Source organism: Salmo trutta, chromosome 6 (assembly GCF_901001165.1).
Source record: "Salmo trutta chromosome 6, fSalTru1.1, whole genome shotgun sequence".
In the NCBI taxonomy this organism is placed as follows: Eukaryota; Metazoa; Chordata; class Actinopteri; order Salmoniformes; family Salmonidae; genus Salmo; species Salmo trutta.
In genome coordinates this window covers 1-22,978 of record NC_042962.1, presented here as the reverse complement: position 1 = coordinate 22,978, position 22,978 = coordinate 1, and the positions used below count along the sequence as shown (strand labels likewise).

Genomic DNA, 22,978 nt, shown 5'->3' with positions numbered 1-22,978 from the left:
GCATGTATTGTATAACACAATGTCCTAGGTGTGTCATCTGATGAAGATCATCAAAGGTTAGTGCTGCATTTAGATATGGTTTGGGTTTATGTGACATGATATGCTAGCTTGAAAAATGGCTGTGTGATTATTTCTGGCTGGGTACTCTGCTGACATAATCTAATGTTTTGCTTTTGTTGTAAAGCCTTTTTGAAATCGGACAGTGGGGTTAGATTAACGAGATTCTTGTCTTTAAATAGCTGTGAAATAGTCATATGTTTGAGAAATTGAAGTTATAGCATTTCTAACGATTCAAAAATCGCGCCACTGGATTGAAGTGGCTGTTACGTAGGTGGGACGAAATCGTCCCACATAGCCCAGAGAGGTTAACAGAAACACTTAAAACTCAATATTCTATAAGAGCCTAACGTTCAGATTCCTGTGTCAACCAGAAATGCCTTATAATGGTGTCATAGGGGATGTTTTGAAGGGTTAAAAAGGTCAGATCTTTCAACAACTTCATATGTGTGACTAGGCAACCCTCATGAACTGTAAATCAGTCATTTATCCCATCAGATGTCAAAGAAAAGCTCTCTCAAACACACACACAGCAAGGACGGAGTGACACAGTGCGGTGCTTAAAGACACAAAGAGCCTGCAATGGCATTACCATTATCTCTAGGCTGAGACGAGTTCAATGAGACGCCCCGCTTGACCGTAGCTTGCTCGGTATGAGCGCAGCGACCGTGAGAAAACTAGGCCCAAAATGAGGCCTGCACCAATATGTCAAGTGCATATGGGTGACAGTGAGAGAACCATTAGGGTTAGAAGCACAATTCAACCTCAGGAGCGTTCCTGAGGTCCTCCCGATCTGTGCAAGCCTAACCTTGACCCTGTGGCATTAACCCTTCACAGTGAAAAGAAGGTGTTTAGATCAAACTGTGTGCAATGACTTCTCTCCCCATAGGAATACATTGACAATTCTCCTAAATTCAACCTGAAGTCTATGTGGGTTATGAATGCCTTATGAACCTGTCTTCTATAACAATCCATCAGGCTACTGTGAGGTCTACCTGTGTCGATTCTAAGGTTCCTGGAGCAACCGGAAAATGTTAAAATCACCCTAGAGCTATTGTCATATAAGCAACCTGCAGATAGTGAAAATCACGCAACTCAACCATCTGTCATTCAGTCAATTCTTAAGGTAGAGACTTCATATTCAGGATTCTGTTTATGTCTACCCCAAAGACAACGTGTGTGAAGCAAGAGCTTCCTGTGACAACCGGAAGTTGTTAAAAACAGCAAAGAGCTATTGTCATATGGTCAACCTGCATATAGTGAAAATCAAGCAACTCAACCCTATGTCATCCAGCCAATTCTTTAGGTAGAGACTTCATATTGAGGATTCTGTATATGCCTACCCCAAAGACAACGTGTGTCTATTCTTTTTGCAAAAAAAACAAAAACACACACACACAATTTGGCCATAGGGACATAGTGTGGGGCTTAGAGTCTTATACCGCCTTCAATAGTTACTTTCGTTCAAACGATTCAAGAACCGTCAGACCTAGAGCTCCGAAATTTTAGAAACCTGTTCTAGAGCTCAAGTCGATAGTGCACGGTGATTTATGGGGCTCTAGAAGGTTCTCTGACCGAGAAACCGCCTCGTACATTTGCAATATTTTCAATTCATTTTGAATATCACGGACATGGCGACATGTAGAAATGTCCCAGAGTCGCAAGACTAGGTGCATTGAAACCGCCTCGGCCCATAGAGACGGACCCCAATGCCTCTGTCCGATAGCTCATTCAGGGACCCCGTAGTAATGCCCTGAAAAAGTGGATTTTCAGCACCAATTAAGGCCATTGCTCGGGCACCGAATGACCTATCAAGCCGAAACTTGGGATTCGGGGTCGCCTCACATAGGCCTACACATAATGTCAGAGCTGGACCCGCAGCTATAACGTAACTATGTGTTTTATGTTTTTTTATGGTTAAAATTGAAAGCACTGTGAATTATGGGCCTTCTCTGACATATGTGATAGTTGGCTTCTTTACGAGTTGGAAAAAGTTGATTTTGTGTCAGATGCTATCAGTTTGGTGTCAGAATGACAGCTAATTGACTGATGGACGCTGACTGCTGTGTGACGAGCAATGGAGAGGAACCACAGTCACTGCCCGGCCATCCCGAGTTCATCGGGCCAGTCAATTATGCATTTCTGCAGTATTTTTGAGCATGCCTAAATTTGTGATGCTAAATGCCCATTAAATCATATTGCAAACGTAACGCGCTATATTGCAAACGTAACGTGCGTTTGCAATATGATTCAACAGCAGAAAATATCACCAAAGTTGACATGATGAAATCAACACAATGAGCGACAGAGAGGAACCACAGTCACTGCCCGGCCATCCCGAGTTCATCAGGCCAGTCAATTATGCATTTCTGCAGTATTTTTGAGCATGCCTAAATTTGTGATGCTAAATGCCCATTAAATCATATTGCAAACGTAACGCGCTATATTGCAAACGTAACGTGCGTTTGCAATATGACTCAACAGCAAAAAATATCACCAAAGTTGACATGATGAAATCAACACAATGAGCGATAGAGAGGAACCACAGTCACTGCGCGGCCATCCCCAGTTCATCGGGACAGTTAATTTTGAATTTCTGCAGTGTTTTTGAGCATGCCAAATTCGTGATGTTGAGGCCCATTGAATCATATTGCAAATGCGCATCCGTGGACATGGTGACCCGAAATGGGTTACCAGGAGTAATTTTTTAGAATGGTTTTAAATGCCTTTAGGGTGGTGCAAGGGGTGCACAGTTGGGTAGGGAGCACCTTCCATCAGTGCCCATCCAGTATAAGGCGCCCCTAGTCATTTTGGACATTTTTCAAAAAATCGCTAAAAATTGACAGTCCCACTTCTCTCATGTCACCATCAAGTCATGGAGAGGAACCACAGTCACTGCCCGGCCATCCCCAGTTCATCGGGACAGTCAATTTTGCATATCTTTAGTGTTTTTGAGCATGCCAAATTCGTGATGTTGAGGCCCATTGAATCATATTGCAAATGCGCATCCGTGGACATGGTGACCCGAAATGGGTTACCAGGAGTAATTTTTAGAATGGTTTTAAATGCCTTTAGGGTGGTGCAAGGGGTGCACGGTTGGGTAGGGAGCACCTTCCATCAGTGCCCAAAATATCACCAAAGTTGACATGATGAAATCAACACAACGAGCGATGGAGAGGAACCACAGTCACTGCACGACCATCCCCAGTTCATCGGGACAGTCAATTATGCATTTCTGCAGTGGTTTTGAGCATGCCAAAGTTGTGATGCTAAATGCCCATTGAATCATATTGCAAATGCGCATCCGTGTATTTGTAATATGATTCAACAGCAAAAAATGTCACCAAAGTTGACATGATGAAATCAACACAACGAGCGATGGAGAGGAACCACAGTCACTGCACGGCCATCCCCAGTTCATCGGGACAGTCAATTATGCATTTCTGCAGTGGTTTTGAGCATGCCAAAGTTGTGATGCTAAATGCCAATTGAATCATATTGCAAATGCGCATCCGTGTATTTGCAATATGATTCAACAGCAAAAAATATCACCAAAGGTGACATGATGAAATCAACACAACGAGCGATGGAGAGGAACCAGGAGCGTTCCTGAGGTCCTCCCGATCTGTGCAAGCCAACCTTGACCCTGTGGCATTAACCCTTCACAGTGAAAAGAAGGTGTTTAGATCAAACTGTGTGCAATGACTTCTCTCCCCATAGGAACACATAGACTATTCTCCAAAATTCAACCTGAAGCCTATGTGGGTTATGAATGCCTTATGAACCTGTCTTCTACAACAATCCATCAGGCTACTGTGAGGTCTACCTGTGTCGATTCTAAGGTTCCTGTGACAACTGGAAGTGGTTAAAAACACCCAAGAGCTATCGTCATATAACCTGCACATAGTGAAAATCACGCAACTCAACCATCTGTTACTCAGTCAATTCTTAAGGTAGAGACTTCTTATTCAGGATTCTGTTTATGTCTACCCCAAAGACAACGTGTGTGAAGCAAGAGCTTCCTGTGACAACCGGAAGTGGTTAAAATCACCCAAGAGCTATTGTCATATTAAGTGCGCATAGTGAAAATCACGCAACTCAACCATCTGTTTCTCAGTCAATTCTTAAGGTAGAGACTTCTTATTCAGGATTCTGTTTATGTCTACCCCAAAGACAACGTGTGTGAAGCAAGAGGTTCCTGTGACAACCGGAAGTGGTTAAAAACACCCAAGAGCTATTGTCATATTGCCACCTGCAGATAGTGAAAATCACGCAACTCAACCATCTGTTACTCAGTCAATTCTTAAGGTAGAGACTTCTTATTCAGGATTCTTCTTATGTCTACCCCAAAGACAACGTGTGTGAAGCAAGAGCTTCCTGTGACAACCGGAAGTGGTAAAAATCACCCAAGAGCTATTGTCATATTACGTGAGCATAGTGAAAATCACGCAACTCAACCATCTGTTTCTCAGTCAATTCTTAAGGTAGAGACTTCTTATTCAGGATTCTGTTTATGTCTACCCCAAAGACAACGTGTGTTGAGTAAGAACTTCCTGTGACAACGGGAAGTGGTTAAAACAGCCTAGAGCTATTGTCATATGGTCAACCTGCATATAGTGAAAATCACGCAACTGAACCATCTGTTACTCAGTCAATTCTTAAGGTAGAGACTTCTTATTCAGGATTCTGTTTATGTCTACCCCAAAGACAACGCGTGTGAAGCAAGAGCTTCCTGTGACAACCGGAAGTGGTTAAAATCACCCAAGAGCTATTGTCATATTACGTGCGCATAGTGAAAATCACGCAACTCAACCATCTGTTTCTCAGTCAATTCTTAAGGTAGAGACTTCTTATTCAGGATTCTGTTTATGTCTACCCCAAAGACAACGTGTGTGAAGCAAGAGGTTCCTGTGACAACCGGAAGTGGTTAAAAACACCCAAGAGCTATTGTCATATTGCCACCTGCAGATAGTGAAAATCACGTAACGCAACCATCTGTTACTCAGTCAATTCTTAAGGTAGAGACTTCTTATTCAGGATTCTGTTTATGTCTACCCCAAAGACAACGTGTGTGAAGCAAGAGCTTCCTGTGACAACCGGAAGTTGTTAAAATCACCCAAGAGCTATTGTCATATTACGTGCGCATAGTGAAAATCACGCAACTCAACCATCTGTTTCTCAGTCAATTCTTAAGGTAGAGACTTCTTATTCAGGATTCTGTTTATGTCTACCCCAAAGACAACGTGTGTTGAGTAAGAACTTCCTGTGACAACGGGAAGTGGTTAAAACAGCCTAGAGCTATTGTCATATGGTCAACCTGCATATAGTGAAAATCACGCAACTCAACCATCTGTTACTCAGTCAATTCTTAAGGTAGAGACTTCTTATTCAGGATTCTGTTTATGTCTACCCCAAAGACAACGTGTGTGAAGCAAGAGATTCCTGTGACAACCGGAAGTGGTTAAAAATACCCAAGAGCTATTGTCATATTGCCACCTGCAGATAGTGAAAATCACACAACTCAACCATGTGTCATTCAGTCAATTCTTAAGGTAGAGACTTCATATTCAGGATTCTGTATATGCCTACCCCAAAGACAACGTGTGTCTATTCTTTTTGCAAAAAAAACAAAAACACACACACACAATTTGGCCATAGGTACATAGTGTGGGGCTTAGAGGCTTATACCGCCTTCAATAGTTACGTTCGTTCAAACGATTCAAGAACCGTAAGACCTAGAGCTCCGAAATTTTAGAAACCTGTTCTAGAGCTCAAGTCGATAGTGCACGGTGATTTATGGGGCTCTATAAGGTTCTCTGACCGAGAAACCGCCTCGTACATTTGCAATATTTTCAATTCATTTTGAATATCACGGACATGGCGACATGTAGAAATGTCCCAGAGTCGCAAGACTAGGTGCATTGAAACCGCCTCGGCCCATAGAGACGGACCCCAATGTCTCTGTCCGATAGCTCATTCAGGGACCCCTTAGTAACGCCCTGAAAAAGTGGATTTTCAGCACCAATTAAGGCCATTGCTCGGGCACCGAATGACCTATCGAGCCGAAACTTGGGATTCGGGGTCGTCTCACATAGGCCTACACATAGTGTCAGAGCTGGACCCGCAGCTATAACGTAACTATGTGTTTTATGTTTTTTATGGTTAAAATTGAAAGCACTGTGAATTATGGGCCTTCTCTGACATATGTGATAGTTGGCTACTATACAAGTTGGAAAAAGTGGATTTGGTGTCAGATGCTATCAGTTTGGTGTCAAAATGACATCTAATTGACTGATGGACGCTGACTGCTGGGTGACGAGCAATGGAGAGGAACCACAGTCACTGCCCGGCCATCCCGAGTTCATCGAGCCAGTCAATAATGCATTTCTGCAGTATTTTTGAGCATGCCTAAATTCGTGATGCTAAATGCCCATTGAATCATATTGCAAACGTAACGCGCAATATTGCAAATGTAACGCGCATTTGCAATATGATTCAACAGCAAAAAATATCACCAAAGTTGACATGATGAAATCAACACAACGAGCGATGGAGAGGAACCACAGTCACTGCACGGCCATCCCGAGATCATCGGGCCAGTCAATTATGCATTCTGAGCATGTCAAATTCGTTAAAAATGTTAAAAGCAACAGAGTCCCACTTTTCCCTCATCATACATGACAAGTAGACCATCTGCGTTGATTGATGGCTTAACATAGGGATATATATCATTTGGGCAGTATAAATGCCATTTGGACCATGGTTCACTGACTTTTGGGTTTGGAAACCGACTTCCTATGATCGTACATGGCAAACGGACAAACATACTGATTTGGCACATTCAATACTTTCATATATGTATAATTGACAAAAAAAGAATTGGACATTTCATTTGCACATTTCTAATGGCATTTGGCAAAAAATATAAATATGTCACTTTTGACTTCCTATGAAATCATATTCCAAATGCACAAAACATATGCCTTATGCACAAGCAAAAACAACCCAAAAAATTGTCAATAAAATATGTCAAAAGTATGTCCATACAGCTCTTATACATGTGTAATTGACATAAAATAAAAAAAAAATCGAAAAACGGTCCAGAAACCACTTTTTAAGGGTTGAAAAGTTTTTAAAAAATGTCATTTTTTCAAAATTTGACTCTTGGGACTTGAATTGTGTTACATTTGCAATATGAAAATTCAATGTGGAGAGCTCTAGCTATCTATTGGATATTTCCTGTGATTTGGCACATGCAATACTTTCACAATTGACAAAAAAAAGCATTGGATATGTCATTTTGCAAACAAAATGAAAAAAAAAATGTCACTTTTTTCCTATGAAATCATATTCAAAATGCACAAAACATATGCCTTGTGCACAAGCAAAAGCAACCCAAAAAACGACGTCAATAAAAAACGTCAGAAGCATGTTCATACAGCTCTTATACATGTGTATAAAAAAACGGTCCAGAAACCACTTTTTTACAAGGTGCTAAGTTTAAAAAAAAAATCATTTTATCAAAATCTTAGACTTGGGTAAGAATTGGGTATCATTTGCTGTATGAAAATCCAAGGTGGAGCACGCTCGCCATCTAAAGGAAATTTGGGGTGTTACAATTGGCAATTGCCATCGGAAAATTGCCATATGATTGTGGTTTTTGCAATCGTGTGTATGATTCGTGCTATGCCAATATGTTGCCATGTTATTTTGTCCAAATTAGGGGGGTATTCCCTTACATTGGAATCAATGTTCGTGGAAGTCAGATTTGCTCTTACTTTTTGCAGGTTTTCTAAATGAAGTGCCATATTGAGCCAACTAGTGAATATCACAATAGATACGCAGTCCATCGCCTAAACCATTCAGCCACCTCGTCCTGTGCCCAAGAGGTGGCTGTTTGCAACCAGTAGCCAGAGAATTTGTAAGTCGCTCTGGATAAGAGCGTCTGCTAAATGACTTAAATGTAATGTAATCTGCCTGTCTGAGCTTGTTAAAAGATCTGCAAAAGGGCTCATCCGGGATTTGAACCCGGGACCTCTCACACCCGAAGCGAGAATCATACCCCTAGACCAACGAGCCTTACACAAGAATAAAATTGTTTTGCTTTCTGCGGAAATGACAATGAGGATATCAATTGTTCTTGTCCATGGTGCTTGGAAAGATTGAACCTCATGTGAGTGTTTGTGCTATACTTGTGAGCATAGCAGTCTTCCAAACTGTTGACCAGGCTTCAGTTCAAATCTTTTGTATTTCATCTGCTGTGTCTTTCACACTCTGTCTTCTTAAGCCGCGACAGCAAACTGATGATGAGTGTTGACAAATGAATATTGAGCAAAATGAGGTCAATAAATATTTTAAAAGAGAAAATGAATAAATAAAACTTCAAAAAGAATGGAGCTCATTTATTTTGAGTCGATTGATGCATCAGTACGTGAATCAAAGTAAACGAATGTAAAAAATACCCATTCAAATCGATCAGTTTTCAACTAGAGAGATTGAAACGCGTCGTATCTGTCTCAAGCCTCCATAACTGTTTATGTTACACCCCCACATCTGCAATAAATGGTGGTGGAGCTAGAGCGGTGTTTGTCAAACCATGAGACATACCAATAATCGGTCTTCTCACAAAAACATCTGTAGCATCTGCACCGTTTGACCTACAACATCGTATGACCACTCCCCGGAAAGGGGAGACCCTCACGAACACGGTGGTGTTCTCAATTTGTCTCTACGTCCCCCACAAGTGTCAGGGGACTCGTCTGAAGTCGGAACCCTCTATGTGCCAACTTCTGTTTGTAGAATCCAAAATCTTTGGGCTACAAACTAATGTGACCCCACTTGTCACAATGTTCTCCGTTTTGCCCTACGTTCCCCACAAGTGTCACGGGACTAATCTGAAGGTAACAGGTACTGATTAAAATGATAGATTTTTTAACCAGGGACCTCTCGCACCCTAAGCCATAATAGTACAATTATACCAACGATCCGTTTGGTCAAAGAATTTTCACTTTCCACAAAAATGACGGTCAGGATATGAATCGATGTCTCCATGTTGCTTGAGTGTTTCACATAGCATTGGTGGTATAGTGGTGAGCATAGCTGCCTTCCAAGCAGTTGACCTGGGTTCGATTCCTGGCCAATGCAGAGAGTGAGATATTCACTAGTTTTCGGGGCTGGGTGTCATTTCAAGTGTATTACATTGGAATCAATGTTTGTGGAAGTCAGATTTGCTCTTACTTTTTGCAGGTTTTCTAAATGAAGTTCCATATTGAGCCAATTAGTGAATATCACAATAGATACGCAGTCCATCGCCTAAACCATTCAGCCACCTCGTCCTGTGCCCAAGAAGTGGCTGTTTGCAACCAGTAGCCAGAGATCTGCCTGTCTGAGCTTGTTAAAAGATCTGCAAAAGGGCTCATCCGGGATTTGAACCCGGGACCTCTCACACCCGAAGCGAGAATCATACCCCTAGACCAACGAGCCTTACACAAGAATAAAATTGTTTTGCTTTCTGCGGAAATGACAATGAGGATATCAATTGTTCTTGTCCATGGTGCTTGGAAAGATTGAACCTCATGTGAGTGTTTGTGCTATACTTGTGAGCATAGCAGTCTTCCAAACTGTTGACCAGGCTTCAGTTCAAATCTTTTGTATTTCATCTGCTGTGTCTTTCACACTCTGTCTTCTTAAGCCGCGACAGCAAACTGATGATGAGTGTTGACAAATGAATATTGAGCAAAATGAGGTCAATAAATATTTTAAAAGAGAAAATGAATAAATAAAACTTCAAAAAGAATGGAGCTCATTTATTTTGAGTCAATTGATGCATCAGTACGTGAATCAAAGTAAACGAATGTAAAAAATACCCATTCAAATCGATCAGTTTTCAACTAGAGAGATTGAAACGCGTCGTATCTGTCTCAAGCCTCCATAACTGTTTATGTTACACCCCCACATCTGCAATAAATGGTGGTGGAGCTAGAGCGGTGTTTGTCAAACCATGAGACATACCAATAATCGGTCTTCTCACAAAAACATCTGTAGCATCTGCACCGTTTGACCTACAACATCGTATGACCACTCCCCGGAAAGGGGAGACCCTCACGAACACGGTGGTGTTCTCAATTTGTCTCTACGTCCCCCACAAGTGTCAGGGGACTCGTCTGAAGTCGGAACCCTCTATGTGCCAACTTCTGTTTGTAGAATCCAAAATCTTTGGGCTACAAACTAATGTGACCCCACTTGTCACAATGTTCTCCGTTTTGCCATACGTTCCCCACAAGTGTCACGGGACTAATCTGAAGGTAACAGGTACTGATTAAAATGATAGATTTTTTAACCAGGGACCTCTCGCACCCTAAGCCATAATAGTACAATTATACCAACGATCCGTTTGGTCAAAGAATTTTCACTTTCCACAAAAATGACGGTCAGGATATGAATCGATGTCTCCATGTTGCTTGAGTGTTTCACATAGCATTGGTGGTATAGTGGTGAGCATAGCTGCCTTCCAAGCAGTTGACCTGGGTTCGATTCCTGGCCAATGCAAGAGAGTGAGATATTCACTAGTTTTCGGGGCTGGGTGTCATTTCAAGTGTATTACATTGGAATCAATGTTTGTGGAAGTCAGATTTGCTCTTACTTTTTGCAGGTTTTCTAAATGAAGTTCCATATTGAGCCAATTAGTGAATATCACAATAGATACGCAGTCCATCGCCTAAACCATTCAGCCACCTCGTCCTGTGCCCAAGAAGTGGCTGTTTGCAACCAGTAGCCAGAGATCTGCCTGTCTGAGCTTGTTAAAAGATCTGCAAAAGGGCTCATCCGGGATTTGAACCCGGGACCTCTCACACCCGAAGCAAGAATCATACCCCTAGACCAACGAGCCTTACACAAGAATAAAATTGTTTTGCTTTCTGCGGAAATGACAATGAGGATATCAATTGTTCTTGTCCATGGTGCTTGGAAAGATTGAACCTCATGTGAGTGTTTGTGCTATACTTGCGAGCATAGCAGTCTTCCAAACTGTTGACCAGGCTTCAGTTCAAATCTTTTGTATTTCATCTGCTGTGTCTTTCACACTCTGTCTTCTTAAGCCGCGACAGCAAACTGATGATGAGTGTTGACAAATGAATATTGAGCAAAATGAGGTCAATAAATATTTTAAAAGAGAAAATGAATAAATAAAACTTCAAAAAGAATGGAGCTCATTTATTTTGAGTCAATTGATGCATCAGTACGTGAATCAAAGTAAACGAATGTAAAAAATACCCATTCAAATCGATCAGTTTTCAACTAGAGAGATTGAAACGCGTCGTATCTGTCTCAAGCCTCCATAACTGTTTATGTTACACCCCCACATCTGCAATAAATGGTGGTGGAGCTAGAGCGGTGTTTGTCAAACCATGAGACATACCAATAATCGGTCTTCTCACAAAAACATCTGTAGCATCTGCACCGTTTGACCTACAACATCGTATGACCACTCCCTGGAAAGGGGAGACCCTCACGAACACGGTGGTGTTCTCAATTTGTCTCTACGTCCCCCACAAGTGTCAGGGGACTCGTCTGAAGTCGGAACCCTCTATGTGCCAACTTCTGTTTGTAGAATCCAAAATCTTTGGGCTACAAACTAATGTGACCCCACTTGTCACAATGTTCTCCGTTTTGCCCTACGTTCCCCACAAGTGTCACGGGACTAATCTGAAGGTAACAGGTACTGATTAAAATGATAGATTTTTTAACCAGGGACCTCTCGCACCCTAAGCCATAATAGTACAATTATACCAACGATCCGTTTGGTCAAAGAATTTTCACTTTCCACAAAAATGACGGTCAGGATATGAATCGATGTCTCCATGTTGCTTGAGTGTTTCACATAGCATTGGTGGTATAGTGGTGAGCATAGCTGCCTTCCAAGCAGTTGACCTGGGTTCGATTCCTGGCCAATGCAGAGAGTGAGATATTCACTAGTTTTCGGGGCTGGGTGTCATTTCAAGTGTATTACATTGGAATCAATGTTTGTGGAAGTCAGATTTGCTCTTACTTTTTGCAGGTTTTCTAAATGAAGTTCCATATTGAGCCAATTAGTGAATATCACAATAGATACGCAGTCCATCGCCTAAACCATTCAGCCACCTCGTCCTGTGCCCAAGAAGTGGCTGTTTGCAACCAGTAGCCAGAGATCTGCCTGTCTGAGCTTGTTAAAAGATCTGCAAAAGGGCTCATCCGGGATTTGAACCCGGGACCTCTCACACCCGAAGCGAGAATCATACCCCTAGACCAACGAGCCTTACACAAGAATAAAATTGTTTTGCTTTCTGCGGAAATGACAATGAGGATATCAATTGTTCTTGTCCATGGTGCTTGGAAAGATTGAACCTCATGTGAGTGTTTGTGCTATACTTGTGAGCATAGCAGTCTTCCAAACTGTTGACCAGGCTTCAGTTCAAATCTTTTGTATTTCATCTGCTGTGTCTTTCACACTCTGTCTTCTTAAGCCGCGACAGCAAACTGATGATGAGTGTTGACAAATGAATATTGAGCAAAATGAGGTCAATAAATATTTTAAAAGAGAAAATGAATAAATAAAACTTCAAAAAGAATGGAGCTCATTTATTTTGAGTCGATTGATGCATCAGTACGTGAATCAAAGTAAACGAATGTAAAAAATACCCATTCAAATCGATCAGTTTTCAACTAGAGAGATTGAAACGCGTCGTATCTGTCTCAAGCCTCCATAACTGTTTATGTTACACCCCCACATCTGCAATAAATTGTGGTGAAGCTAGAGCGGTGTTTGTCAAACCATGAGACATACCAATAATCGGTCTTCTCACAAAAACATCTGTAGCATCTGCACCGTTTGACCTACAACATCGTATGACCACTCCCTGGAAAGGGGAGACCCTCACGAACACGGTGGTGTTCTCAATTTGTCTCTACGTCCCCCACAAGTGTCAGGGGACTCGTCTGAAGTCGGAACCCTCTATGTGCCAACTTCTGTTTGTAGAATCCAAAATCTTTGGGCTACAAACTAATGTGACCCCACTTGTCACAATGTTCTCCGTTTTGCCCTACGTTCCCCACAAGTGTCACGGGACTAATCTGAAGGTAACAGGTACTGATTAAAATGATAGATTTTTTAACCAGGGACCTCTCGCACCCTAAGCCATAATAGTACAATTATACCAACGATCCGTTTGGTCAAAGAATTTTCACTTTCCACAAAAATGACGGTCAGGATATGAATCGATGTCTCCATGTTGCTTGAGTGTTTCACATAGCATTGGTGGTATAGTGGTGAGCATAGCTGCCTTCCAAGCAGTTGACCTGGGTTCGATTCCTGGCCAATGCAGAGAGTGAGATATTCACTAGTTTTCGGGGCTGGGTGTCATTTCAAGTGTATTACATTGGAATCAATGTTTGTGGAAGTCAGATTTGCTCTTACTTTTTGCAGGTTTTCTAAATGAAGTTCCATATTGAGCCAATTAGTGAATATCACAATAGATACGCAGTCCATCGCCTAAACCATTCAGCCACCTCGTCCTGTGCCCAAGAAGTGGCTGTTTGCAACCAGTAGCCAGAGATCTGCCTGTCTGAGCTTGTTAAAAGATCTGCAAAAGGGCTCATCCGGGATTTGAACCCGGGACCTCTCACACCCGAAGCGAGAATCATACCCCTAGACCAACGAGCCTTACACAAGAATAAAATTGTTTTGCTTTCTGCGGAAATGACAATGAGGATATCAATTGTTCTTGTCCATGGTGCTTGGAAAGATTGAACCTCATGTGAGTGTTTGTGCTATACTTGCGAGCATAGCAGTCTTCCAAACTGTTGACCAGGCTTCAGTTCAAATCTTTTGTATTTCATCTGCTGTGTCTTTCACACTCTGTCTTCTTAAGCCGCGACAGCAAACTGATGATGAGTGTTGACAAATGAATATTGAGCAAAATGAGGTCAATAAATATTTTAAAAGAGAAAATGAATAAATAAAACTTCAAAAAGAATGGAGCTCATTTATTTTGAGTCGATTGATGCATCAGTACGTGAATCAAAGTAAACGAATGTAAAAAATACCCATTCAAATCGATCAGTTTTCAACTAGAGAGATTGAAACGCGTCGTATCTGTCTCAAGCCTCCATAACTGTTTATGTTACACCCCCACATCTGCAATAAATGGTGGTGGAGCTAGAGCGGTGTTTGTCAAACCATGAGACATACCAATAATCGGTCTTCTCACAAAAACATCTGTAGCATCTGCACCGTTTGACCTACAACATCGTATGACCACTCCCTGGAAAGGGGAGACCCTCACGAACACGGTGGTGTTCTCAATTTGTCTCTACGTCCCCCACAAGTGTCAGGGGACTCGTCTGAAGTCGGAACCCTCTATGTGCCAACTTCTGTTTGTAGAATCCAAAATCTTTGGGCTACAAACTAATGTGACCCCACTTGTCACAATGTTCTCCGTTTTGCCCTACGTTCCCCACAAGTGTCACGGGACTAATCTGAAGGTAACAGGTACTGATTAAAATGATAGATTTTTTAACCAGGGACCTCTCGCACCCTAAGCCATAATAGTACAATTATACCAACGATCCGTTTGGTCAAAGAATTTTCACTTTCCACAAAAATGACGGTCAGGATATGAATCGATGTCTCCATGTTGCTTGAGTGTTTCACATAGCATTGGTGGTATAGTGGTGAGCATAGCTGCCTTCCAAGCAGTTGACCTGGGTTAGATTCCTGGCCAATGCAAAGAGTGAGATATTCACTAGTTTTCGGGGCTGGGTGTCATTTCAAGTGTATTACATTGGAATCAATGTTCGTGGAAGTAAGATTTGCTCTTACTTTTTGCAGGTTTTCTAAATGAAGTTCCATATTGAGCCAACTAGTGAATATCACAATAGATACGCAGTCCATCGCCTAAACCATTCAGCCACCTCGTCCTGTGCCCAAGAAGTGGCTGTTTGCAACCAGTAGCCAGAGATCTGCCTGTCTGAGCTTGTTAAAAGATCTGCAAAAGGGCTCATCCGGGATTTGAACCCGGGACCTCTCACACCCGAAGCAAGAATCATACCCCTAGACCAACGAGCCTTACACAAGAATAAAATTGTTTTGCTTTCTGCGGAAATGACAATGAGGATATCAATTGTTCTTGTCCATGGTGCTTGGAAAGATTGAACCTCATGTGAGTGTTTGTGCTATACTTGTGAGCATAGCAGTCTTCCAAACTGTTGACCAGGCTTCAGTTCAAATCTTTTGTATTTCATCTGCTGTGTCTTTCACACTCTGTCTTCTTAAGCCGCGACAGCAAACTGATGATGAGTGTTGACAAATGAATATTGAGCAAAATGAGGTCAATAAATATTTTAAAAGAGAAAATGAATAAATAAAACTTCAAAAAGAATGGAGCTCATTTATTTTGAGTCAATTGATGCATCAGTACGTGAATCAAAGTAAACGAATGTAAAAAATACCCATTCAAATCGATCAGTTTTCAACTAGAGAGATTGAAACGCGTCGTATCTGTCTCAAGCCTCCATAACTGTTTATGTTACACCCCCACATCTGCAATAAATTGTGGTGGAGCTAGAGCGGTGTTTGTCAAACCATGAGACATACCAATAATCGGTCTTCTCACAAAAACATCTGTAGCATCTGCACCGTTTGACCTACAACATCGTATGACCACTCCCCGGAAAGGGGAGACCCTCACGAACACGGTGGTGTTCTCAATTTGTCTCTACGTCCCCCACAAGTGTCAGGGGACTCGTCTGAAGTCGGAACCCTCTATGTGCCAACTTCTGTTTGTAGAATCCAAAATCTTTGGGCTACAAACTAATGTGACCCCACTTGTCACAATGTTCTCCGTTTTGCCCTACGTTCCCCACAAGTGTCACGGGACTAATCTGAAGGTAACAGGTACTGATTAAAATGATAGATTTTTTAACCAGGGACCTCTCGCACCCTAAGCCATAATAGTACAATTATACCAACGATCCGTTTGGTCAAAGAATTTTCACTTTCCACAAAAATGACGGTCAGGATATGAATCGATGTCTCCATGTTGCTTGAGTGTTTCACATAGCGTTGGTGGTATAGTGGTGAGCATAGCTGCCTTCCAAGCAGTTGACCTGGGTTCGATTCCTGGCCAATGCAAAGAGTGAGATATTCACTAGTTTTCGGGGCTGGGTGTCATTTCAAGTGTATTACATTGGAATCAATGTTCGTGGAAGTAAGATTTGCTCTTACTTTTTGCAGGTTTTCTAAATGAAGTTCCATATTGAGCCAACTAGTGAATATCACAATAGATACGCAGTCCATCGCCTAAACCATTCAGCCACCTCGTCCTGTGCCCAAGAAGTGGCTGTTTGCAACCAGTAGCCAGAGATCTGCCTGTCTGAGCTTGTTAAAAGATCTGCAAAAGGGCTCATCCGGGATTTGAACCCGGGACCTCTCACACCCGAAGCGAGAATCATACCCCTAGACCAACGAGCCTTACACAAGAATAAAATTGTTTTGCTTTCTGCGGAAATGACAATGAGGATATCAATTGTTCTTGTCCATGGTGCTTGGAAAGATTGAACCTCATGTGAGTGTTTGTGCTATACTTGCGAGCATAGCAGTCTTCCAAACTGTTGACCAGGCTTCAGTTCAAATCTTTTGTATTTCATCTGCTGTGTCTTTCACACTCTGTCTTCTTAAGCCACGACAGCAAACTGATGATGAGTGTTGACAAATGAATATTGAGCAAAATGAGGTCAATAAATATTTTAAAAGAGAAAATGAATAAATAAAACTTCAAAAAGAATGGAGCTCATTTATTTTGAGTCGATTGATGCATCAGTACGTGAATCAAAGTAAACGAATGTAAAAAATACCCATTCAAATCGATCAGTTTTCAACTAGAGAGATTGAAACGCGTCGTATCTGTCTCAAGCCTCCATAACTGTTTATGTTACACCCCCACATCTGCAATAAATTGTGGTGGAGCTAGAGCGGTGTTTGTCAAACCATGAGACATACCAATAATCGGTCATCTCACAAAAACATCTGTAGCATCTGCACCGTTTGACCTACAACATCGTATGACCACTCCCGGGAAAGGGGAGACCCTCACGAACACGGTGGTGTTCTCAATTTGTCTCTACGTCCCCCACAAGTGTCAGGGGACTCGTCTGAAGTCGGAACCCTCTATGTGCCAACTTCTGTTTGTAGAATCCAAAATCTTTGGGCTACAAACTAATGTGACCCCACTTGTCACAATGTTCTCCGTTTTGCCCTACGTTCCCCACAAGTGTCACGGGACTAATCTGAAGGTAACAGGTACTGATTAAAATGATAGATTTTTTAACCAGGGACCTCTCGCACCCTAAGCCATAATAGTACAATTATACCAACGATCCGTTTGGTCAAAGAATTTTCACTTTCCACAAAAATGACGGTCAGGATATGAATCGATGTCTCCATGTTGCTTGAGTGTTTCACACAGCGTTGGTGGTATAGTGGTGAGCATAGCTTCCTTCCAAGCAGTTGACCTGGGTTCGATTCCTGGCCAATGCAAAGAGTGAGATATTCACTAGTTTTCGGGGCTGGGTGTCATTTCAAGTGTATTACATTGGAATCAATGTTTGTGGAAGTCAGATTTGCTCTTACTTTTTGCAGGTTTTCTAAATGAAGTTCCATATTGAGCCAACTAGTCAATATCACAATAGATACGCAGTCCATCGCCTAAACCATTCAGCCACCTCGTCCTGTGCCCAAGAAGTGGCTGTTTGCAACCAGTAGCCAGAGATCTGCCTGTCTGAGCTTGTTAAAAGATCTGCAAAAGGGCTCATCCGGGATTTGAACCCGGGACCTCTCACACCCGAAGCGAGAATCATACCCCTAGACCAACGAGCCTTACACAAGAATAAAATTGTTTTGCTTTCTGCGGAAATGACAATGAGGATATCAATTGTTCTTGTCCATGGTGCTTGGAAAGATTGAACCTCATGTGAGTGTTTGTGCTATACTTGCGAGCATAGCAGTCTTCCAAACTGTTGACCAGGCTTCAGTTCAAATCTTTTGTATTTCATCTGCTGTGTCTTTCACACTCTGTCTTCTTAAGCCGCGACAGCAAACTGATGATGAGTGTTGACAAATGAATATTGAGCAAAATGAGGTCAATAAATATTTTAAAAGAGAAAATGAATAAATAAAACTTCAAAAAGAATGGAGCTCATTTATTTTGAGTCGATTGATGCATCAGTACGTGAATCAAAGTAAACGAATGTAAAAAATACCCATTCAAATCGATCAGTTTTCAACTAGAGAGATTGAAACGCGTCGTATCTGTCTCAAGCCTCCATAACTGTTTATGTTACACCCCCACATCTGCAATAAATGGTGGTGGAGCTAGAGCGGTGTTTGTCAAACCATGAGACATACCAATAATCGGTCTTCTCACAAAAACATCTGTAGCATCTGCACCGTTTGACCTACAACATCGTATGACCACTCCCCGGAAAGGGGAGACCCTCACGAACACGGTGGTGTTCTCAATTTGTCTCTACGTCCCCCACAAGTGTCAGGGGACTCGTCTGAAGTCGGAACCCTCTATGTGCCAACTTCTGTTTGTAGAATCCAAAATCTTTGGGCTACAAACTAATGTGACCCCACTTGTCACAATGTTCTCCGTTTTGCCCTACGTTCCCCACAAGTGTCACGGGACTAATCTGAAGGTAACAGGTACTGATTAAAATGATAGATTTTTTAACCAGGGACCTCTCGCACCCTAAGCCATAATAGTACAATTATACCAACGATCCGTTTGGTCAAAGAATTTTCACTTTCCACAAAAATGACGGTCAGGATATGAATCGATGTCTCCATGTTGCTTGAGTGTTTCACATAGCGTTGGTGGTATAGTGGTGAGCATAGCTGCCTTCCAAGCAGTTGACCTGGGTTCGATTCCTGGCCAATGCAAAGAGTGAGATATTCACTAGTTTTCGGGGCTGGGTGTCATTTCAAGTGTATTACATTGGAATCAATGTTCGTGGAAGTCAGATTTGCTCTTACTTTTTGCAGGTTTTCTAAATGAAGTTCCATATTGAGCCAACTAGTGAATATCACAATAGATACGCAGTCCATCGCCTAAACCATTCAGCCACCTCGTCCTGTGCCCAAGAAGTGGCTGTTTGCAACCAGTAGCCAGAGATCTGCCTGTCTGAGCTTGTTAAAAGATCTGCAAAAGGGCTCATCCGGGATTTGAACCCGGGACCTCTCACACCCGAAGCGAGAATCATACCCCTAGACCAACGAGCCTTACACAAGAATAAAATTGTTTTGCTTTCTGCGGAAATGACAATGAGGATATCAATTGTTCTTGTCCATGGTGCTTGGAAAGATTGAACCTCATGTGAGTGTTTGTGCTATACTTGCTAGCATAGCAGTCTTCCAAACTGTTGACCAGGCTTCAGTTCAAATCTTTTGTATTTCATCTGCTGTGTCTTTCACACTCTGTCTTCTTAAGCCACGACAGCAAACTGATGATGAGTGTTGACAAATGAATATTGAGCAAAATGAGGTCAATAAATATTTTAAAAGAGAAAATGAATAAATAAAACTTCAAAAAGAATGGAGCTCATTTATTTTGAGTCGATTGATGCATCAGTACGTGAATCAAAGTAAACGAATGTAAAAAATACCCATTCAAATCGATCAGTTTTCAACTAGAGAGATTGAAACGCGTCGTATCTGTCTCAAGCCTCCATAACTGTTTATGTTACACCCCCACATCTGCAATAAATGGTGGTGGAGCTAGAGCGGTGTTTGTCAAACCATGAGACATACCAATAATCGGTCTTCTCACAAAAACATCTGTAGCATCTGCACCGTTTGACCTACAACATCGTATGACCACTCCCTGGAAAGGGGAGACCCTCACGAACACGGTGGTGTTCTCAATTTGTCTCTACGTCCCCCACAAGTGTCAGGGGACTCGTCTGAAGTCGGAACCCTCTATGTGCCAACTTCTGTTTGTAGAATCCAAAATCTTTGGGCTACAAACTAATGTGACCCCACTTGTCACAATGTTCTCCGTTTTGCCATACGTTCCCCACAAGTGTCACGGGACTAATCTGAAGGTAACAGGTACTGATTAAAATGATAGATTTTTTAACCAGGGACCTCTCGCACCCTAAGCCATAATAGTACAATTATACCAACGATCCGTTTGGTCAAAGAATTTTCACTTTCCACAAAAATGACGGTCAGGATATGAATCGATGTCTCCATGTTGCTTGAGTGTTTCACATAGCATTGGTGGTATAGTGGTGAGCATAGCTGCCTTCCAAGCAGTTGACCTGGGTTCGATTCCTGGCCAATGCAAGAGAGTGAGATATTCACTAGTTTTCGGGGCTGGGTGTCATTTCAAGTGTATTACATTGGAATCAATGTTTGTGGAAGTCAGATTTGCTCTTACTTTTTGCAGGTTTTCTAAATGAAGTTCCATATTGAGCCAACTAGTGAATATCACAATAGATACGCAGTCCATCGCCTAAACCATTCAGCCACCTCGTCCTGTGCCCAAGAAGTGGCTGTTTGCAACCAGTAGCCAGAGATCTGCCTGTCTGAGCTTGTTAAAAGATCTGCAAAAGGGCTCATCCGGGATTTGAACCCGGGACCTCTCACACCCGAAGCGAGAATCATACCCCTAGACCAACGAGCCTTACACAAGAATAAAATTGTTTTGCTTTCTGCGGAAATGACAATGAGGATATCAATTGTTCTTGTCCATGGTGCTTGGAAAGATTGAACCTCATGTGAGTGTTTGTGCTATACTTGTGAGCATAGCAGTCTTCCAAACTGTTGACCAGGCTTCAGTTCAAATCTTTTGTATTTCATCTGCTGTGTCTTTCACACTCTGTCTTCTTAAGCCACGACAGCAAACTGATGATGAGTGTTGACAAATGAATATTGAGCAAAATGAGGTCAATAAATATTTTAAAAGAGAAAATGAATAAATAAAACTTCAAAAAGAATGGAGCTCATTTATTTTGAGTCGATTGATGCATCAGTACGTGAATCAAAGTAAACGAATGTAAAAAATACCCATTCAAATCGATCAGTTTTCAACTAGAGAGATTGAAACGCGTCGTATCTGTCTCAAGCCTCCATAACTGTTTATGTTACACCCCCACATCTGCAATAAATGGTGGTGGAGCTAGAGCGGTGTTTGTCAAACCATGAGACATACCAATAATCGGTCTTCTCACAAAAACATCTGTAGCATCTGCACCGTTTGACCTACAACATCGTATGACCACTCCCCGGAAAGGGGAGACCCTCACGAACACGGTGGTGTTCTCAATTCGTCTCTACGTCCCCCACAAGTGTCAGGGGACTCGTCTGAAGTCGGAACCCTCTATGTGCCAACTTCTGTTTGTAGAATCCAAAATCTTTGGGCTACAAACTAATGTGACCCCACTTGTCACAATGTTCTCCGTTTTGCCATACGTTCCCCACAAGTGTCACGGGACTAATCTGAAGGTAACAGGTACTGATTAAAATGATAGATTTTTTAACCAGGGACCTCTCGCACCCTAAGCCATAATAGTACAATTATACCAACGATCCGTTTGGTCAAAGAATTTTCACTTTCCACAAAAATGACGGTCAGGATATGAATCGATGTCTCCATGTTGCTTGAGTGTTTCACATAGCATTGGTGGTATAGTGGTGAGCATAGCTGCCTTCCAAGCAGTTGACCTGGGTTAGATTCCTGGCCAATGCAAAGAGTGAGATATTCACTAGTTTTCGGGGCTGGGTGTCATTTCAAGTGTATTACATTGGAATCAATGTTCGTGGAAGTAAGATTTGCTCTTACTTTTTGCAGGTTTTCTAAATGAAGTTCCATATTGAGCCAATTAGTGAATATCACAATAGATACGCAGTCCATCGCCTAAACCATTCAGCCACCTCGTCCTGTGCCCAAGAAGTGGCTGTTTGCAACCAGTAGCCAGAGATCTGGCTGTCTGAGCTTGTTAAAAGATCTGCAAAAGGGCTCATCCGGGATTTGAACCCGGGACCTCTCACACCCGAAGCGAGAATCATACCCCTAGACCAACGAGCCTTACACAAGAATAAAATTGTTTTGCTTTCTGCGGAAATGACAATGAGGATATCAATTGTTCTTGTCCATGGTGCTTGGAAAGATTGAACCTCATGTGAGTGTTTGTGCTATACTTGTGAGCATAGCAGTCTTCCAAACTGTTGACCAGGCTTCAGTTCAAATCTTTTGTATTTCATCTGCTGTGTCTTTCACACTCTGTCTTCTTAAGCCGCGACAGCAAACTGATGATGAGTGTTGACAAATGAATATTGAGCAAAATGAGGTCAATAAATATTTTAAAAGAGAAAATGAATAAATAAAACTTCAAAAAGAATGGAGCTCATTTATTTTGAGTCGATTGATGCATCAGTACGTGAATCAAAGTAAACGAATGTAAAAAATACCCATTCAAATCGATCAGTTTTCAACTAGAGAGATTGAAACGCGTCGTATCTGTCTCAAGCCTCCATAACTGTTTATGTTACACCCCCACATCTGCAATAAATGGTGGTGGAGCTAGAGCGGTGTTTGTCAAACCATGAGACATACCAATAATCGGTCTTCTCACAAAAACATCTGTAGCATCTGCACCGTTTGACCTACAACATCGTATGACCACTCCCCGGAAAGGGGAGACCCTCACGAACACGGTGGTGTTCTCAATTTGTCTCTACGTCCCCCACAAGTGTCAGGGGACTCGTCTGAAGTCGGAACCCTCTATGTGCCAACTTCTGTTTGTAGAATCCAAAATCTTTGGGCTACAAACTAATGTGACCCCACTTGTCACAATGTTCTCCGTTTTGCCCTACGTTCCCCACAAG

At 42.0% G+C, this 22,978-nt stretch overlaps 18 non-coding genes across 18 annotated transcripts; 7 read left to right on the top strand and 11 right to left on the bottom strand.

Moving 5' to 3' along the window:
• Positions 1–8,064: 8,064 nt before the first annotated feature.
• On the bottom strand, positions 8,065–8,136 carry trnap-cgg (transfer RNA proline (anticodon CGG)). The gene has a single exon. It is a non-coding gene; the product is annotated as a tRNA-Pro (tRNA).
• A 993-nt stretch (positions 8,137–9,129) lies between these two features.
• trnag-ucc (transfer RNA glycine (anticodon UCC)) lies at positions 9,130–9,201 on the top strand. The gene has a single exon. It is a non-coding gene; the product is annotated as a tRNA-Gly (tRNA).
• A 267-nt stretch (positions 9,202–9,468) lies between these two features.
• Positions 9,469–9,540, bottom strand: trnap-cgg (transfer RNA proline (anticodon CGG)). Its single transcript has one exon. It is a non-coding gene; the product is annotated as a tRNA-Pro (tRNA).
• Positions 9,541–10,533: 993 nt separating this feature from the next.
• Positions 10,534–10,605, top strand: trnag-ucc (transfer RNA glycine (anticodon UCC)). The gene has a single exon. It is a non-coding gene; the product is annotated as a tRNA-Gly (tRNA).
• A 268-nt stretch (positions 10,606–10,873) lies between these two features.
• trnap-cgg (transfer RNA proline (anticodon CGG)) lies at positions 10,874–10,945 on the bottom strand. The gene has a single exon. It is a non-coding gene; the product is annotated as a tRNA-Pro (tRNA).
• A 993-nt stretch (positions 10,946–11,938) lies between these two features.
• Positions 11,939–12,010, top strand: trnag-ucc (transfer RNA glycine (anticodon UCC)). The gene has a single exon. It is a non-coding gene; the product is annotated as a tRNA-Gly (tRNA).
• A 267-nt stretch (positions 12,011–12,277) lies between these two features.
• trnap-cgg (transfer RNA proline (anticodon CGG)) lies at positions 12,278–12,349 on the bottom strand. Its single transcript has one exon. It is a non-coding gene; the product is annotated as a tRNA-Pro (tRNA).
• Positions 12,350–13,342: 993 nt separating this feature from the next.
• trnag-ucc (transfer RNA glycine (anticodon UCC)) lies at positions 13,343–13,414 on the top strand. Its single transcript has one exon. It is a non-coding gene; the product is annotated as a tRNA-Gly (tRNA).
• Positions 13,415–13,681: 267 nt separating this feature from the next.
• trnap-cgg (transfer RNA proline (anticodon CGG)) lies at positions 13,682–13,753 on the bottom strand. The gene has a single exon. It is a non-coding gene; the product is annotated as a tRNA-Pro (tRNA).
• A 1,332-nt stretch (positions 13,754–15,085) lies between these two features.
• trnap-cgg (transfer RNA proline (anticodon CGG)) lies at positions 15,086–15,157 on the bottom strand. The gene has a single exon. It is a non-coding gene; the product is annotated as a tRNA-Pro (tRNA).
• Positions 15,158–16,150: 993 nt separating this feature from the next.
• On the top strand, positions 16,151–16,222 carry trnag-ucc (transfer RNA glycine (anticodon UCC)). The gene has a single exon. It is a non-coding gene; the product is annotated as a tRNA-Gly (tRNA).
• Positions 16,223–16,489: 267 nt separating this feature from the next.
• On the bottom strand, positions 16,490–16,561 carry trnap-cgg (transfer RNA proline (anticodon CGG)). The gene has a single exon. It is a non-coding gene; the product is annotated as a tRNA-Pro (tRNA).
• Positions 16,562–17,893: 1,332 nt separating this feature from the next.
• Positions 17,894–17,965, bottom strand: trnap-cgg (transfer RNA proline (anticodon CGG)). The gene has a single exon. It is a non-coding gene; the product is annotated as a tRNA-Pro (tRNA).
• A 993-nt stretch (positions 17,966–18,958) lies between these two features.
• Positions 18,959–19,030, top strand: trnag-ucc (transfer RNA glycine (anticodon UCC)). The gene has a single exon. It is a non-coding gene; the product is annotated as a tRNA-Gly (tRNA).
• Positions 19,031–19,297: 267 nt separating this feature from the next.
• Positions 19,298–19,369, bottom strand: trnap-cgg (transfer RNA proline (anticodon CGG)). The gene has a single exon. It is a non-coding gene; the product is annotated as a tRNA-Pro (tRNA).
• A 993-nt stretch (positions 19,370–20,362) lies between these two features.
• trnag-ucc (transfer RNA glycine (anticodon UCC)) lies at positions 20,363–20,434 on the top strand. Its single transcript has one exon. It is a non-coding gene; the product is annotated as a tRNA-Gly (tRNA).
• A 268-nt stretch (positions 20,435–20,702) lies between these two features.
• trnap-cgg (transfer RNA proline (anticodon CGG)) lies at positions 20,703–20,774 on the bottom strand. Its single transcript has one exon. It is a non-coding gene; the product is annotated as a tRNA-Pro (tRNA).
• A 1,332-nt stretch (positions 20,775–22,106) lies between these two features.
• trnap-cgg (transfer RNA proline (anticodon CGG)) lies at positions 22,107–22,178 on the bottom strand. The gene has a single exon. It is a non-coding gene; the product is annotated as a tRNA-Pro (tRNA).
• Positions 22,179–22,978: the final 800 nt, after the last annotated feature.